Below are 19045 nucleotides of genomic sequence, written 5' to 3'. Positions count from 1 at the left end.
CAGTGTCTAACAAAGTCAAAATCCGCTCCATTCTTGAGTCATGATGTTACAACTAGGCAGTGCTGTCATGTGTGTTTCCAGGAACACTGGAGCCTTAATAAACTTGTGTGGCGATAAATGAACCAGGGTGATGGGATGCTTTAATCAGTCAAGAGGAGTGCAGAGGCCTGCAGGGTGGATATGCTGCACGTTCAGAGGGACAAACCCTAACCAAAACAGCTGGCACACAACATATTGCCTGTAGTAATGGCATCAGTGGTTAGTTGGATTGGATGCAGTGTGGGAAGGCATGCGTAGAATGAATGGCAACGCTGTCCCCACCCACACTCCCACTATTTGAAATATGACAAAAGTTCTCTTTCCACGGCCAAAGAGTTTATTTTAAGAGGAGCAGAAGTGTTGTTGGTCTGCTTTCCTTGTTGCTCTCCAGAGCTTTGGAACAAAGCACTTGCTTGCTTGACTTTCTTCTTGTTTTATTCAGCTCAAGGCATTGTTCATTATTGGAACAAGGCACTGGCTGTGATTGTGATGGAGCAGGGAGTTTGTATTAATAGAGTGGTCAGTAGTAGACTATGTCAATCTCTCACATTTCGTGGCTTTAGCTTAGTGGTGATAGGGACAAGTGGCACATTCACTAATGAAGATTTATTAACAAGTCAAGGTCAACAGAGGCTGAAGTGTTGACACAGGGCTGTCTGTTACCTTCTGGGAATCATAAACAATAGAACTTTTTTGTTCATCTTCAGCAATGGATGCATTTGTCTTTTTGAACTATCCCTTTGCTTCAACATGTGTTTGTTTTTACACATGAGTACTTATTTTATATCAGCCCTCCTTGAGTTTGATAAAAGATGGCTTTGTGCATGACTACTCTGGGGAAACAAACTTGGCTCTTGCCTTCACTGTTTTGGCACAGATGGACAGAGAGCTATTCACACATACAGACGTTGTTGAATATTTAACGTGTCTGCAGTGTAGTTTGGGCCTTTTCTTGACACAAAAACTGAGGCCTACTTTGCCGGATGAGGCTTACCTGCAGATAGACGTTTCCTCCACTTAGTTCATACCTGTCAGATATCCGCAGTGTACCTGGTGCATGGCCCCTGAAATACAGAGTGACTGATACACCCAAATATGCCGGAGCAGACAGCTAACCGTCGCAGTCTCCCTGTGTGGTGCTGGCTTCAACCAGGAGACATAAATGCGTGGTGACAGAATGTCTCGTGTGGTCTCGGTGAATGCGTAGCGTGCAGACACAAAGCATATGGGCCCTCTCTGGTCCTCAGAGTCAGCGGGGCTGTAGCGAGGGAGCAGTGTGAGAGGTCAGGCCCATACAGGGTTGGGAACAAGGGCACTGACTGTATGATGAATGGCATTACCATAGTGAGCTCATAAGTGAATAAGAGTCTGAATGCCTTTTATGCATTTGTGTGCTTCTTCCCTGCCGCTGTGTATTCAAGTCAGAGATGAGTCTGAGGACTTGTCAGTCTTTGGCTATTTTTAGATGTCAGCCTAACATCTCAGGTCATTTTTGCTCATCGGTTCATCCCATGCTTCTGTGAATGACAGTCTGCCTTTCAACACAAACAGTATGGACGGATTGTGTGCTTATTGGCTGCGTACAACATATGCCATAGATGGAGAATAATCGGCTCAGAGGTGACACCTTCACAGACTATCACTTCTTTTAAAGTGGGGCTGCAAACCGTCAGTCACAAGCGTACAGACCAGTCAAGCGGGTTAGTCTCAGTCAGCTGAATTTATGTGTACAGTAACCATTTGAAACAAATAAAATATGACACAATCAATACAGCCATTAAATTATTTTAAACACTGGTAACAAGTTTTAAATTAATAATGAACAATAAAGCAATTGTGACATGTAGAGGTATGTAGTGTGGTGCTGCTGGGGGTGGATCGGACCAGATCGTATTGGTAGGGGTTTAACATAGGGAACAGATGGAGATTTAGACGTCCTGACAGTTTCTTAAGTTTGCTGTGACTCACCCCCACCGCACTGCCCACCAATCTTAGATTATGCTCTTTGCGGTAATGTCTCCATTTGCCACATCAAGAACATTTTAGGCTGTAAAAAAAGAAGTTTAGAATTTTTCTTTTTTTTTTGTCTGATTTTAGGGCGAGATCTTATCCAGGCAGTGATTATACGACATGAAATAGTAGCATAAAGTATGACTTATCTGTATGGAATGAGTTTAGAGAACCTGTTAAGTAGGCAGCTGGTCAGGAATTCCCCTCATGCCCATACATCTTTAGCTCTTAATGCTGCGACCCAGCTCTGTTTTCTCATTTCACAAAAAACAGTGCGTAATGGGTCTTTTGTTTTGCTTTTGGGGTCTTTACTTTGTGAGTTCTCATGTAGTTTAACTATAAAGGAGCCATGTTGATTATTAAAACGCCAGAGCAGAAATGGAGAAAACATTGATCACTTCTTTTTTTCTGACTTATTTAAAATTGACAGACTGTTTCTTATGTTTTTCTGTCAATTCTTGAATTCCTTGTGATAGCCCGGTTAAAAGTACATTCCCCACAATCCATATATCCCTACACTTGTTCTGTGTTTTCAGCAGGGAAGTTTGCACTAAAGTAATCTGAATTTCTTTTTGCTGCTTAGACAAACAAGCCCTGCCTCAAAGATCATGTCGAGGAAGAGGGAATTATCTTTTTAGCCATTCTCAAGTCCCATGACAGGTTACAAAGAAGTCCATTCACAAGTTGGATTGCCCCCCCCCCCCCCCCCCCATATCCAATGTCATGGGTCTTTGTGTCTCTTGTGTGCACTGCACTGCCCCTGACCAGGCATACATTAAGTCTGCAAGCATATCATGACTCAAGTGATCACTTTTAAGATTTGTTGTAGGTCAGTTACACCTGCTGAAAAGCACAAGGAGGTCCCTTATTGGAGGAACCAGGTGGGCTGCAGGTGCAGTGGGCAGCAGCTCAAGCACATGTACAAAACTGAGTATATCTACTTGTTCTTGTATTGGCTTTTCCAGTGTTGAAATAGGGAACAAATCCCTGATGGGTGTGTCCCCATCAGATTTTGCAAAACAGGTTTCATTCATGTCGCTCCCAGTATTATTACCTAATAGGACCTTCTAAATACATTCTATGTTACAGTATGGATATCCTGCCTCAACCAGAAATATAAGAACTGCATCCAATAACTGGGCTATGAGGAAATCTATAACTGCTATCAGTGACTAATTGTTCGACCAATTGATCTTTCCCTATCCATAAAGTTACACTACTGATTGGAGGTCAGGTTTTGTCTGAACGGTGAAAATGAGATGTGTAGATATTTTGTTGTTTGAATAAAGAGGAAGTATATGTGTGTGTGATAAATAGGAAGGATGACTATGCAATCTTTTTAATCCTCAGCTGTCACCAGTGCCCTCTCTGTGTGTGTGCGAACAGATCTCTGGCTAAAGGGCAGATTAGGGCTTCACCCGGCCGTGAAAATGCCCCTCAGCGCCACAGTTTTGACCCCCCTGCCCCACTCTGATACAGGCCAGTGCGTCTCAGTGTACGCTTCCTGTGGGATCTGCTTTTCTGCCATTTGGGTCTCTTTTGGAGCACATAAATACACTGATAAAAATCTTACTGCTTTTCTCTCAAGTCCCTTGTGTATGTTCAGCCTCTGGTCAAGAGAAACCCAAACTAGGCCTCGTCACTCAGCTCTTGCTGAATGTGAATTGGTCTACCATTGTTTACCCAAGCTTGAAAAGTCAAATGTCTTTATTTCATAATTCTTATTGTCTTAAGGAAGATTGAAAAATGGCTCTGTCTAATTGAGAACAAATGGTGCTCCACCCAGCTAGTGTTCCTAATATAGGTGTGAGAGAAATGCAGCCTGGCTGGGCTTTAAAGCCAAAAGTTTGGTGCTCACTGAGGGAAGTTTGGTTTAGAAATCTAGGACATGTACACTTCACACAGTGTCCTTGTGTACTATTGAGTTCTGCAATCTGTCTCCCCTCCCTGAGTTTCCAGTTAACTCTAAAGGAGAGCCCTGGTTTGTCTCTCCCCAGCGACTGCCTGAACTAGGCTAGGACCAAAGATAAATTACACCTGCCACTGGCCTCTCTGCGGTAAAACCACATCGTTCCTCTGGCTCAGCTCTTTCTCACTCTTCTGCTCTCTTCTTTCCTGCTTCAGTAAAGCGTGTTGAAGCCTTACTATTGATCATAAAGTGAAATGGATCTAAAATATGATTTGTTGTGTGAATGTTTTGTTTTCGTGTCTCAGACTATAAGGTTTCCTCAATTTGTGGTTGTAGTTGACCCTACCCCCACCCTGATAGTAGAGTACTACATCCGTGAGAAAAACAGAACTTGAGGTTTTTCTTTTTAACTTTTGTAATCAAGCACCCCCCCCATACAGAATCGGGCTGTATCACAGTGCCCTGAAAGAGATCCAGAGCTGGTGAGGCCATGAAGAAACAGCAATGTGAGAGATCTGAGTTTCTTTTTGATGCAAGAGCACATTCAGCAGGTTTCTTTGTCTGAGCTGATGACCAGCTGGTCTCACATCCTGCCTGCCCCCCTCCCCCAATCTGGTGGGACAGAGGGGTAATGGGAGGTGTGTGTGTGTGTGTGTGTGTGTGTGTGTGTGTGTGTGTGTGTGTGTGTGTGTGTGTGTGTGTGTGTGTGTGAGAGAGAGTGAGTATGTAGTGGGGGTGTATTTTATACCGGAGATGGATTAACAGGAGAAGGAGGGGCTCTGGCACCTCCACTGGTGGAAGTGATCGGGGAAGTGATCGGGGAGCTGAGCTCCACTGATCCGTGGTCCTCCGGGACTTTTGGTGTTTGGGCCGGCCATCCATCCATAAACAGAGTCTGGGCTGACATGCAGTGTCAGGTGGGAAAGAAGCAGTCCGGGAAGTGGTCTCAGAGCTAACAGCTGGTCCCCTGGAGACTTCTGCACGTTGTAGATGGATCCTCTGCTTTGCTCTATCTGACAAGCACATACACATCCTTCCTCCTTCCCTCCCTTTCACTTTGAGAAATCATATATTCTTCCTGGGAAATGGCAACAATGTTAACTGGGTAATGTCAAGCCTTCAGTGCAAAACACATCGCCGCTATAAGGCATGCATAAAGTTACCCATCTCTAGTATTTTATATGTAAACCTGCACAGCAGTGGTTGCAAGGTGCATGTGGACATGCTGTGCTGCATCTGGTTATGTCACTGACCTATTCCGTAATGTCGTTGCCCCTGAAATGCAGAATCAACAATAATTCAGTTAATAATCAATTAAATGTTGCTAATTAATTTCTGAAAACAAAATGCCAAACATATGCTGATTCCAGCTGCTCAAATGTAAAGATTTGCTGCTTTCCTCTTCTTCATATCATTATAAATTCAATACCAACACCTTTTGGATTTTGGATTGTTTATCAGACAAAACAAGCAATTTGAATGGCTTGGGCACTTTTCAAGAATAAATTGGCAATTACAAAGTTCGACTAGATTAATCGATAATGGAAATTAGTCTACCTGAGGTGGAGAAACACTGCTCTACAACTCATAGTCCCATTATTATAATGTTGTTGGTTCCACTCTGTGTGGTCCTGTTGACTTTCAGCACAGTAGCATTTCCTGTTCGGGCTTGGGCTGTCTCGTGACATGCGTCCAGTGATTACCTGCTTTTCATTCAGCGGTGTGATTTGGACTTAACACTGGTCTGTACACCCATGCTGCTGGTTCTCACCACTCTCCCATGCACTCTGGCCTTGGTCACCAGCCTCAAAGGTAAACAAGGAGGCAAAGCTCCAGTGAATAATTGATGGCTGTGGTGGCGGTGGCAGCTGTTTGCGATAGGGGAGAGTCTGTGGCTGGGCTGCATGCCCTGCTGGAACACTGTGATAGGACGGGAGATCTGTTGGCTACAGGCATTAAGTACACACAGACAAGATGTGCAAGGTGACGCCATTTTCTCTCTTTTTTTGTCCCGCAGTTTTAATGTGTTGATTTCATCCTCTTAGCTGCCAGTGTTTAGACACCTCAGAGGTAAAGAGGAGTTGCACACTTAAATCCTTATTATAAATAAACTAAAATGCCAAGCAAGAAGCAAACCTTATTGTGGGTCAGATGGGCAGAGTGGCTGGTGACTACCTTTTACATTAGCTAAAGTCTCCTGCAGGTATTAAGCAAGAGTTTTCAGAGTAGTCCAGTTTTTCCACCCAAATCAGCATCTACTTAAGTCTGAAAAGATATATTTAAAATAATTGCTGAACTCCTACACTTCTTTGTTCTCAGAACCACACAGTACTGCATAGGTTTTGTCCTGATAAGGAAAAGGAAATATAGTAGTATTTGCTGGCTGTCAATAAGGTAAACACAGACACACTTATCAGCCAGTTGTAATTGCTGAGTACAAGGGTGGTTATGTCCCATCCTGTAGTACAGTTTGTCAGTATGTCATCTTGTGCCAGATGTTTATTCTGTTTGAGTAAACTGTCTGTCTGTGGAGTTTGCACGTTTTCTGGTTATATTTAGGCCACAGACTCAAAAAGAGGCTGCTGCTGTTGATGAACATGTGAAGTTTGGAGTGGCTAAATCCAGCAATGACATTTTCTTTGGGATAGGATGCTGTTTCTGAACCTTTTGATCATACAGAAGCTCAGGAACTCCACTCTCAGTCACACAAATGGTCCTTTGAGGCTAATCTGTCAGGGTGCTGATGTCCCTGTGGGGGAAAAGGTCGTCTGGAAAGGCATTAAAACCACAAACAAATGCTGCCCTTTATCTGCTGGCCACACACAGTCATTGAAGGCCTCTATCTATCACTCTGAAACCTGATGGTCCTTTGCCCAGTGTACTTTCTGTACCTGTGGCTTTGGATGGCTCCCCCACCGTCGCTCATCTTCAGCTCTCTTATCTCCATCCAATTTAGTATTTACGGTAGAAGATTCTTATTACATTTAGAGAAAGAAGCAGTGTTTTACCACTTTACGCAAATGCTGTTTTAATAGTATTCAGCAGCAGCAGTAGTAGTGGGATTGGGATTGAACCAATTAGCAACCACTTCATCTGCCCAACAGCTACCACAACAAAGCCGCTCTGCTTTTGTATGCATTTTAAAACAGGTGGCCAATTCAGGATGACTTTCTGCCTGGACTAGTCCCGGTGGAAACCCGCTGCTTCAGGACGCAAACAAAGCACCGGTTTGTTATTTCTGTGTGGCAACTCAGGCGCTCAGTCAGCGTTTAGGTTCGGGCCAGTCTTGATTCGTTGACGCCCCGTGTTTTTCTTGTTGATTCCTTTTTGTTGGGAGCGTCTCTGCAAGCAGGAAGAGGGAATAATCAAGTGAGCCTTGGAATGCCCTGTTTTTGTGAGGCCATCTCCACTCTGGACCTTGTTGTGTAGAACAAGTCCAGGCATAAAAACAGGAGGTTTGAGAAAAGTTGAAATTCTGTTTTTACTGTTGTTTACTCCAGTGCCCCACCTACTAGTACAGCAGTGTTTCTGTTTTGTACCCTGCCGCTCCCTCTCTCCCGTATGAACACACTCAGGAGCTCAAAGTGTCACTGACTGATAGAGTTTATGAGAAGTGATGTAAAGCACCATGTTTCTCTGTGATCTCACAAGATGTGGCACCAACCCGTGAAGGAATGTTAAGCCTAAGAGCTCGAGAGTTGTGATAAAGGAGTACAGTAATACACTTGTGGCTGCCGCAGTGTTTACTACTACGATGGCAGTGTCTACACCACTTGAACACTCTTCACTTGACTCACTATCTCGCTGCCTGTCATCTACAGACCTCCAGAGTGCAAACATTTGGTACCATTTAGGGAATATTTTTTCCCAACACAGCCAATTTTGATTGATGATTGTCTCTAAACTACTATGTAGTGCATTTCTGAACAGCAGAAATGTTTTTTGTGCTCCACTGAGAACTCCTGTCTCTCTGCTTTTCAATTTTATAATTTCTGTTAAAACTGCTGCAAATTAACAATGTTTCAGACCACACAACCCAAAGCATAAATTACTGAATTTAATCTGTCTTAAAATGTCACAGTTGAAACAAAAGATGAATGTGCACAAAAAACAGCTATTTGTGCAGCCATCCATACTTTTTCCACACACACACATTTCTAGATTTGTCTTTCAGTAGTATTTACTTGCTTACTGATAAAGTACAAACATGTGTTACATGCAGTAACAGAGCCTCATTGCAGAGCTTAGTGTTTTGAGTTTCCTGGTTACTAAAGTTATTGACTAAATAATCACATACAAACTTATCTAAATTGCTGCGATGTCTACTTCTCCTTCTTATTGATCACACTATTGATTTTGCGTACCATTAGCCAACATCACTGAAAGACTTGTTATAGAAACATGTTTTCTTTGTCTTTGTATGCCAGGAAACTGCCATGTTGTATTTGATTATGATGTCTTTTTGCTGCATATGCTGGATTCTGCTTATGGTGTATCTTCAGCTGTAGTACCTATACTGATCAATGTTTTATATGAGTGTGTTTTAGTCCACAGTCCACAGATAAATCAGCTGGTACTCATTTAATTTCCAAGGGTTTTCCTGGCATACAACTTTTATTCTCATATCATTTTTACATATGTTTGTACCGAGGAGCTCTGTAAGAGAGACCACCCTTATTCACATGGAATAAATTAGAACAATTCTGCAAGTATGGACCTTATATAATGATTATAAGTGTGACATCCTTTTAAAGATTGAAAGGGACATTTGCAATTGTTTTAATGTATAGTTATTTTTTAGTAAATGATGTTTCAATGTCTGGCTTTAATGCACTAAAAATGGAAGTAGGTCAGGGCCACCTATGTGGGGGAAAAAAAGTCTATAGTTTCGATTAGCAACTTTTTCACTTCATATTTAACAATGATTCATGGTTGGTTAATTGGTTATTGAGCAAACACAATATAACGCAGGTTTGTGGGTTGTGCCACATGACCAGTTTCAGGCTTCTAATAGAGGTGCTGATGGGTGAATGTTTCTGTGTACGACAGAGAGAATAGAGGAGAGAGGTCAACAGAAAGCACAGCAGGGTTCTTTGGAGACAACAAAGCAGTACGCACGCATGTATGCGTCATACCCATGCCAGCGATGGATAACAAATGAAGCAGTAACAGGTCTGTAGAAAAGGAGATGGCAGCAATTCGTGTCCACTATGGTCTGTCAGTCGGCCCCCGAGCACATCTATTCATCTCCAGAGCAGCTAGCATGCCCTGAATTTCTGCTCACCATTTTTCCTCCTTGTGAATATATTTTGGCCTCAGCACTTAACCCTATCCTTTGCTTTTTTGTCAGTTGACATGGTCACAACAGAATAGCTGAATCCGATGACGGATTCAGTAAGTGTTGACAGTTTTGCATTGTTTATAGTAAAAGGTCAGTTATTTTAACTCGAGGAATTGCAGCGATTCACAATGCAACTCTTTGTGTTCATTCTCTTTGCTTTATTCCCCCACCGGGCAGCTTTCTAATAATATTTCTTCCTTCTCTGTTGTGTGAGAGTTCAGTAAAACGTCACAAAACCATATTTAGACTCCAGGAGGCTAAATACAGAAAATATCAAAATCTTTTGAGTTTAAGGTTGAACTTCTCTGTGCTTTGCAGTCTTTAATAAAAAAAGATTGAATCATTTTACTCCAGTTTTGATGAACTTAATGTGATACATGGCATTTTAAGCAACTTTGCCTCAACTGTCTCTTGATAACGCTTTTGCTCAAGTGTGTAATTAACTCGGCATAGCTGTGTTTGCACTGCAGCACGTGACATCCGAGGAAACGCAGGCATGCCTGGAATCTCCAGGAGTTTGCCCTACCCTCTGGAAGCTGCACTCACTCCCCTCTCTCTCTCTCTCTCGCACACACACACACTTGAACTTACTCATTTCACATTCCTGTTGGCGAAGCCCACACACAGGCACTATACTTAGACAAACACTAAAGCATGCATGATATGCACATCTTGCTTCAGTTGAATTCTCAAGCTAATCGAGCTTAATTTCAGCCTCCCCTTGTTAAATATGAGTCTCCACTCATTCTAACAGTGTTTTAATTAAGCTCGCCCCCAAACTTCTGGGACTTAAAACACTAATGGGAATACTGAGAAGGAGCTTAGCTGAAAGAGCGTAGAAGACGGCTCAATAGCACTTCTCAGTGAATTGCCTGTGTATTTATATTCACACGTCAGGTCTCAGTAAGGAAATTTCGGCTCATTTAGCAGACGCAGGCAATGCCTTATTGATTTTTAGGCCTAAAGTGTGCTTTCAGATAAGAGCTTGTCCGATAAATTGGCTGGGCTGATATTAGCTTATTGCAGATATATCAGTATCTGTGTATATTTTGGCCTGAAAATCAACAATCAAGTTGCAGTTCAGAAATGCAGAAGATATGTTTCAGGTAGTTTAGAAACAGTTATGCTATTACATACTATGTCTGTCCTAAAAGTTTAATTTTCAACTATAAAATGTCCCACTTTGTATGTAGTAGCCCCAAAAAGCCGATTCATGTTTCTAGACTGACGGTATAGATGAACAACATGCATAAACTATGCCTTTGCTGAACTGTATTATGCAAATTTTCACCCTCAAGTCAAAAAATGTGTGAGTGGGCACGTTTCTGCCTCACTTCACCTGTTCTTCAATTTATTTCCACTTTGTGGCTTATAAAGGCTAAAATAATAATAATAAGACAAATTATAGTTTACATGTTGGGATTCTGGTGCACAGCTCCCCCTTTAGCCTGCTTAATCAATGATCACTTTGTGTTTGTGTTTAAATGACTTGAACAACTTCTTTACCATAGCACCTTACCTACCCCTCTGCAAGCTGACACTTTGCCACATCAGCTGTTAGTTCTCACCATCCATCTGTAACTCATGGTTGTAAGCAGAACCTTATATTTCCTATTATCTACAACTCACTAAATCACTTCTATTTTATTTTGCATGTCTGATAGCAGACTGCAGGAGGAATGCTGGGACTGGCTGGAGTATGTATTGTCACAGGTCTCTCTGTGAACAGTGATTGTGTGTGTGACATTTGCTGCAGCTCAGCAGTCTAACAGCTCTTGTGAGTGCAGGAACATGTCAGGTAAGGTCAAGGACAACATGTACCACGTTCGCTTGGACTCTGTCACCTCATACTTTGTTAGACAAGGAACGTGGCGTGCTGGCATTATGGTACAAAATGTGCTATCTGTGCTCTGATTCTTTTCATGTGCATCATCAGGTTCCCCTGTTGTGTATTTTTAGATCACAAATCAGGTTCATGACGCCAGGTGTGTAGAAGAGCAGTGCTTCACACAGCCATGGGGGATCAGCATGTGCTTGCCTGTGGGCTTAGGGCTAGTGTTTTGGTTGTTCCTGACGTTGATCCTCTCTGGAGTCATGTGGGAGGGGTGTGCAGACAACTCTGTAATTATACTGTCTCCATGACATATTAATGGGGTTTGGCTTGTAATCCCAAGTAACGGCATCCTCGTCTTCTGTCTTGTATTGAAGATTAAGCGTATGTGCTTAAGTGTTGAGCGCTCTTCCGGCATAGTGTTTATAAAGAAAAAAAATCACAACACAGAAATGAAATGATAACGGACATAAAGCCAGATTACATCACAGTAATGGTTCTCCTGTTGATGTGATGATACAGTGCAGATGTTCAGATACTGTGTTTTATCATCAAGCAGATAACGTGTCTGAACCAAGTGAGGCTTCGTTTTCATTTCACCGTCAGTCGAGCGTCACTAGGGAGGTTTCTGCTTCCTCGTTCCCCTGGCAAATCCATTGAACAAACGCTTGTCTCCAAGGTAATCGCTCTCCCAGGGCCCGTGGTTTGCATGATGCAGGGGTGCGTTTACCCGGTGTTGTCAAGGAGAGACACCAGATGGGTTGGGGCTTCCCTGTCACTGCAGACCTACTGTACCTCCATGTGTGCACAGAGGCCCTGGCGATTGCTTTCAACACAGCAACCTTGGCCTCTGCCTGAGCCAAACATGCCATGCAGAAGCACAGAGGAAGAGCAGACCTGCTGGTCTCAAAGCCACACTTTGTCCTTGTGCTCTAAAAAAGCTACAGCAGCAAGGCAGAGACGCTGTAAAGCAACACCTAAAGTGGAACAGTTATTTTTCCACAGGGGCTGGGATGCTAGATCAGGGAACTACATAAAGGTGACTTTGTGTTGCTCTCGTGGACCACTTATTGAAGTTAGCGTTGTAGGCTTGTTTGCTTTTCTGATGACCTGTACTAACAACACTACAAATGTAAAAGCTTAGAATTCTAATGAAACTGTGCAAACATCCCAAGCCTTAAAAACGGTTAACTGAATTATTTGTACTCTGTTGCATCTGTTGACCTTTTTCATTTATTTACTCAAAAACAGTGGGGGTCCTTGTGTAATCCAGATTTGTTGGATCCAGGTAAAACTGACAGATGTTTGTCAGCTCATGTCTATGCAGCACAAGGCTGGCCGTTGATACCACCTGATAGGGTTACTTTCATTCCAGCCCCATGACTGAAATTATGTGAGGGACTGTTATCCGTAAAAACATGTTTTGTCAGTTTGCTTGGTGGAGGATTGGAGGATTTACCTGTTCGGGTCGCCAAATATTAAGATTGTACGGTGAAAGCTAGTGAGGCGATGATACAGCCGTAACTGTTCATTTCCATGTCATGAAATATAAAGACAGTGACCTGTGCCCGCTGCAAGAGGGAGAATACCAAGACCGTTACTGGAAAGTGACAGACAGTAATCCACATGATCCTGTGAGGGAGGCCACAACCTGGATACATACAATGCATCACTTGTACAGAGGCTTACGAGCACTTTCTGTGTGGTTTTTTTAAGGTGTCATACTCAACATTGTCCCAGTAGTAAAAAGATATTAAGTAGCTTCACGCAGTCATCAAGAAGTTTTGATAGCATTTCTCACTCGAGAGGTGAGAAGTTTAAGTGTCATATTTTATGAGATTGTGCGTGAGGACCAGATCCTCTATTTCTGCCTGAAAGTCTTGATATGAAAGCCTCAAGTGTTTTCCCACAAGCACCATCTTTGTTTGTCTCTATGTCTGTGTATGTACGCATATCTAATGCAGAGGCTGTTCAATGCCCTTCCTTCTATTTATGCTGAATCAAGCAGCTATAGAGCCAAAGTGCTCCTCTTACGGTTATTAATGAGTTTGATCACGTTATGTGTTGACGAGAACTAACTAGCCAGCAAACTGCTTGTATATACAATTCCTGGGCTGTGCAGTGCCAGAGGCCCTGGTTGCCATGTTGGTCCCCTGCTGCACGGCTTCACTGAGGGACAAATGGAGAGCTGGCAGGCAGGCAGCACATACCGGATCCAGCCCATCCAGGAAAGAGCCAAACGTCCTTCGTGGACTATAAACAATAGGGCTTCTGGTTTTGTGTCATGTTTGTGGGAACACAGAAAGAGAATGAGAGAGCACGTGATGAAGTCATGGAGAGGGGGTGTAGGTGTAGGTGGAGGGCCTCCTCTACAGTTTCTGGTCTCCCTGTGAACTCATTCATTCCTGCTGTGTGAGAGCATAGCTGGAGAATCTCAGGCCATTAGTTCATCTAAACAGCAAAGTCTGAATGGGAACAGTGTGCACTTGCTTGACCATTAATATATCAGCAAAAACAAAACTTGAGGCCCATTCCTTTGTTTTCACTCTGTGTTGGTGTGTATGTCATGATCTGCTAAGTGGCTTTCCAGACACCTACAGGACTAGTCATCACTTACATTTCCAGGCAGTGTTGGTGTTGATTATGCTGCACCCTCTTTGGTTCATCACTACAGCAGCCGGTCAGTCATTCCCTCTAGCAGATTTCCCAAGCCCACAGCAGTTTGTAGTGTTATGTTATATTGTTTCCTGCTTTCTCTAATGTAGAAGTAGGATGTTGTGAATAACAGTCTATTGATTGCCTTGCTTAAGTGTTGTGATTGTTTTGGAAGATATGCTTTAGGAAACTTGAAATGCAAGCAAACTATAGGCAGGTGTAAGAGCTCAAGTTCAAGGCTTTCAGTCTTGGCTGCTGCTTTGAATTTGGTTTGGATTGCAAATGTGCACTGACACTCGGTGCTAACTCCCTTCCTGTCTTCTGTGTGTTTTTGTTAATCAAGTTGTGCACATGCTGTACCAGGACTGGTGGTGCAAGCTTCTCTATCGCTGTGATGCTTTTAGTAACCAAAGCAGTGATTAGCCCACCGATATGGCAACAGTGGAGGGGATTACTTGTCTATTTTTGAAATGCTGACTGTAAATCACTTTACTATTGCACCAAGCAATTGCCATTCCTTGTTACAGAAAGTATTGTGCTGCATGCTACAGTATTTACCATCATTATACATCTACCTTTGGGAAGTAAATATGTTTTATTGCACTTGAACATTTACTCTGAAAGAAAACTGCCTCCACTTCCTAGTGTAGTACTTGTGCATGTGTCTCTTTAGCTATGTAGCTATATGTGGGAATGGAAGAGCCTCTTAGCCACACACAATGCCATGCCCACCTGTTCTCTCTCAATCTTCCTCCTTCAGCCCTATGGAGTCTACATCAACAGGCACAAGTGTGATAGGCTTTCTGTTTATTTAACAGTGTGCATCGTATATACAGCTGTTCAATAGGAATCTATAAGCTGCTCATTTGGCTGCTTTCAGGCCGGATCCACTGCAACATAATAGTATTGTGTCAACAGCATTCCCAGGATTCAAAGAGGGGAAAAGCCTTTGTTGTCACTGTGGTTGTTTATTAACCATGTTGACTTTGGATGTTTTTTGGCACTCACATTAGCTTAGTGGAAACTGGGGCTGGGCGATTATAGCTGAAAAATTTATCATGATAAAATGTTTCATTTCAGTCGATATTGATAATTATTGATAATATTTAATGACCAATTTCCTATCCGGCTGCTCTCATTTTCTCACTCCACGCTGTTTCTGTTGGTGCTGTTCACCTGTTATTGGCTGTTTGCGTGTCACTTATAGCAGCTCCATTATCAAAGGATATGATAGGCTGTTTATGAGCCAGGGCGTATTCGTTATGTGCTTTCATGGCGGTTTGCATTTAATGCATTTAAGTGAAACTATAGAACCTTATAATGAACAATTTTCTTATTGCTATAGTGTCTCTCGCTGGTACATATCTCTATCGTTTTATCGCCCAGGCCTAGTGGAAACACCATCTGGCTGTTATTTCAGTCTTTTTGCCCTGAATAGAGGGTTCCCTCTTTTCCTCAGCAGTTCTTGTTTTCCTCAACAACAGGCTTCCCCCTGTTTATCCAGACAAGGATGCAAGCATATACAAGCTTCCCCCACATACACACAATCATAAACAGACATACATAAACTGTATACATGTACAGCCCCCGGGCACAAACCCCTTCAGCTAGGGACCGTCCATCTGTTCCTCACTGACTCATCCTCACTAAAGAAAACATGGCAGCACAGCGAAGCACAGGATGTCCAGAAGGCAGACAAAACAAGAGAGACTTTTATTTATGCCAGAATTTTTATAACTACTAGTTGCCCTAGGTCCTTACTCGATCATACACAACAATAGAGTTCCATAGTAGATGACTCATTAAGAGCCTGTAAAATATATATAAAAGGCCTGCTTTTCCTCAATAGATTTCATTTAAAAGATATAAATGTGCCCAGCCGCTGGAAACACAAAGATGGAACATGCATACTGACTGAAACTACAGCTTGAATGAAATGCCTAGTTTACACAGATAGGTAGCTTTTTTTTCTTATCCAGGAAATCTCAACCACCACACACAGTCATCAGAATTTTTACCAAAATGTGCTGTTTTTTATGGTTAGCTATAGCTTTTATCTCCCCTCTATGTATCATTGTCAGAGCTGGGTTTAGCTACTGTATGTATGTGTAGTGGTAGGCTCAGACACTGCTTGGCCTGACTTTGGGCTGTGTTTGCTCTCTGCACAGATCAAAGTCACCAGGACAGGTGTAAGTAGATGGGAGTTAGCAAGGCTGTCAGTCATATCGGCTTTACCACGCCCTTCTCTCTGTGTGGCCTGTCCAGGGACTGGAGCCGGATAAGGGTAGTCGCGGCTGAAAGTGCCACTTAAGTGAAACACAAACACAGTGTTTTATAATGGCAAACACAATTAAATTGCCATAGAAAGACATATACACTCACATGCCTGCTTTTCTTTGTATGCTAGCATGTTTGATGGAAGTTAATAGAGTTAGCTGTGCTGTTTTTTAAATGAAACACACATGACACACCATAGATAGATAGATACAATTCAGTGCAAGCACTGTAATTCTGGTGTGTTTGTGGATTTGGTTGTTCTTGCTTGTTCACAAACACACCTGAGCTGCAAGCAACAGAGGGAGAGTGTGTGGGAGACAGTGGGTGAGGGCAGAGGAAGTGGAATGTAGATTTATAGCTGTGGGTGGGTGGATGGTTGTATAGTTGGTGTGTATGTTTTTGGTTTTCTGATGAGGTCTGTGGGTGCATTGTACTCCACACTGCATATGGGCCACAGTGGACCAGACTAAGCCACATTAATGACAGTCTGTTGATTTGCTGCATGTTTTGATTAATAAATGATATTATTCAGTCAGGGAGAAGGTCAGTGAGTCTGTAGTCTGAGATAATTTGTTGGTCAGTGGCTGAAGTCTCTGTCCCCATTAGTGGTGCAGTGTCCAGAGCACTGTGGGAATCCATTGTTTACCCTCCATTCTTCATTAATAATCCACCGTCACTCCCTTTCTCTCAGCTCTCTCCTCTCTACTTCGCACACAATCTTCTTTTTCTTCTCTGCACTGTTCTCCCCACTCGCCTTCTTTATCCTTCTTAGTCATTCCTGCCTTTTGTTGTCCTTTGCCACATTCCTCTTTCAAGTCTTCATCCTTCCATTTCCAGCCCTCTCTGTCTCTTCTCTGCGGTGCCCTCTTGGACAATGGAGGAATCCCCTGGCTGGGCTGCAGGGAGGGGGGGGCAAGTGAGTGCTGGCCTGTGACTGACAACCCTGTGTGGGGCTGGCTGCTTGGCCTTTGTCCTCCTGCCAAGGAAAATGGAGGGAACCCAGAGAGGAGGAGCAACAGAGAGAGCAGTGGGAAGGAGGAGGAGGGGAAGAGGACCAGTTAGGGTGTCATTCATGTGTAGAAGTTTTGGGAACTTTGGGTTTCAAACAGGGATCTGCAGGGGGAGGGGACGCTTTGGCAAAGCAACATCAGCCCATGTTGCTCCATTAGCATTGGCCTTGAAATGTAGTCTTGCTGGTGCTTGTGCTTTTAGCTAGCTCACTGCACTGAAGATAATAAGTTTAGTAAGAGGAGGAGGGGGAGGACTGATTCTTAATGCAGAACTTACCTTGTGCTGGAGCTGTCTTGAATCTGTGGGCACTCACATACTGAGTTTATACCACAACAAAGACTGCAGCTATCTATAGAAGCGAGTGTGCAGTAATGAGGCTCGCCATTCGAGTGACCGACCAAGTTACTCAGTCAACCAAATCCTCTCTCTGCTTTTTATTTCCCCGGACGCTGAAAGAGTCCAGGCCAGCACAAAAGCATGTGCTCTCACCTCCCCTCTCTTTGAGCCCCTCACCCCAGTAGTGTGCACGCAGTCTGTGTGTAGTTTGTGTGCATTGTGAAGGAATTGATATTGGAAAGAGAGGGGACATGCAGACTAGGCCGACTGGGCAGATTTGGCACAAGATTAAGAGGCTCTGGAATGTGTGAATAGGAATTCCACATACGGAGAAAAGGAAGTGTGTTAGAGTAAAACAGAAAAATTAGGCTTACGGGAAGAATAGATGAGAGGTTTAGTAATGGTATGTAGTTTGACTTCCTCTCTCTAGCAAACTTAATGTGCTGGTCCATTGATTAAATGCCTCCATAGGCGAGCTGAGACGTGATCAAGTTGGTTCAGCCCTTTTTGTTTTTGTTTCACTAAATGCCACGACCACATGCCTTTTGTCTCTGCAGAAATTATACTAGTAGTGTTTTAAGCAATGAACATGACCTTACGTTAATGATTTAGGGCAAGCATGGAGTGTCTGGGGTTTCTCTACGGTCTCCTGCACACTAAATGTGGTCTGTAAGAGGAAGGTCGAATTTAGTGTGTGTGTGTTTGCAGGGCAGGAGGAGCCTGCTCTGTCTGTAGTCTGATGGCATGATTGGAGGGAAACCATAAGCTAAATGGAGTCACTTGACTGGAACACTACGGCCTCTGTGAACATCAGGCTTCGGCTCACTGCACCTACAGTGGACTCATATGGAGGACTTACAGTTTACTCACATGTGTCACAAACACACACTCACAATATACACTTTGCTTCTTGGATATCTGTAGTCACAGTTACATTTTAATTAGTTTCTGTGGAGTGATGTTAGGTCCACAAAGATTAACATTCTACCCTGTGAATTTACAGTCTCTTCCAGTGCCCATAAACACACTCATAAACACTCTTAAACAAACACCCACCGCTGCTAATACACATGAACACACAAATATGCACGTTAACGTATTGCTCTACCTCCCCTGACACGCACATGCTGAGTCCTACAACTGCAGCCAGAGTTCTTGGCATCCTTAACCAAAGTAAAACTAAGACTCTGTAAATAGTGCTGTGTGCTGACTTACAGACCTACAGCACAGGATCTTCTCTCCTGTGACTTGCGGACATGCAAAATGCACAAGCATGCATGCACACACATCCTGAGGCACGTTAACACACCATCTGAGTGGGATGTAAGCTAAGCAGGGTGATACAGACAAGACAAAGCAGAGCATTTTACGATGCTCCACACACTGCTTTCTGTCACAGGCTGCTCATGGGTGACGAGGCTTTCATTCACTGTATAATAATGGGGGCCATCTCAAATAAGTACCCGCGCCACAGAACCCATTTCACACTAGCTTGAGTTGGTCACATTGTGGATGTTGCACAGACCCTATCCTCCCCTGTGTGAAACCATATCAAAGTCCAACCCGAATCTGTGCAGTTGTGTCAGTTCTCATAGCTGTCTTAAGCACCATTAATGTAATTTACCTACTCCTTTTT

General features: G+C 43.2%; 1 protein-coding gene across 2 annotated transcripts in view; it reads left to right on the top strand.

Annotated features, from left to right (window-relative positions):
- scrib (scribble planar cell polarity protein) overlaps positions 1-19045 on the top strand; it is a 61523-nt gene that overhangs the window by 1012 nt on the left and 41466 nt on the right. The window lies entirely within an intron of this gene.

This window comes from Enoplosus armatus, chromosome 21, assembly GCF_043641665.1.
Source record: "Enoplosus armatus isolate fEnoArm2 chromosome 21, fEnoArm2.hap1, whole genome shotgun sequence".
Lineage (NCBI taxonomy): Eukaryota > Metazoa > Chordata > Actinopteri > Centrarchiformes > Enoplosidae > Enoplosus > Enoplosus armatus.
The sequence above is the reverse complement of the archived record's forward strand: the minus strand, read 5'-3'. Positions and strand labels throughout refer to the sequence as shown.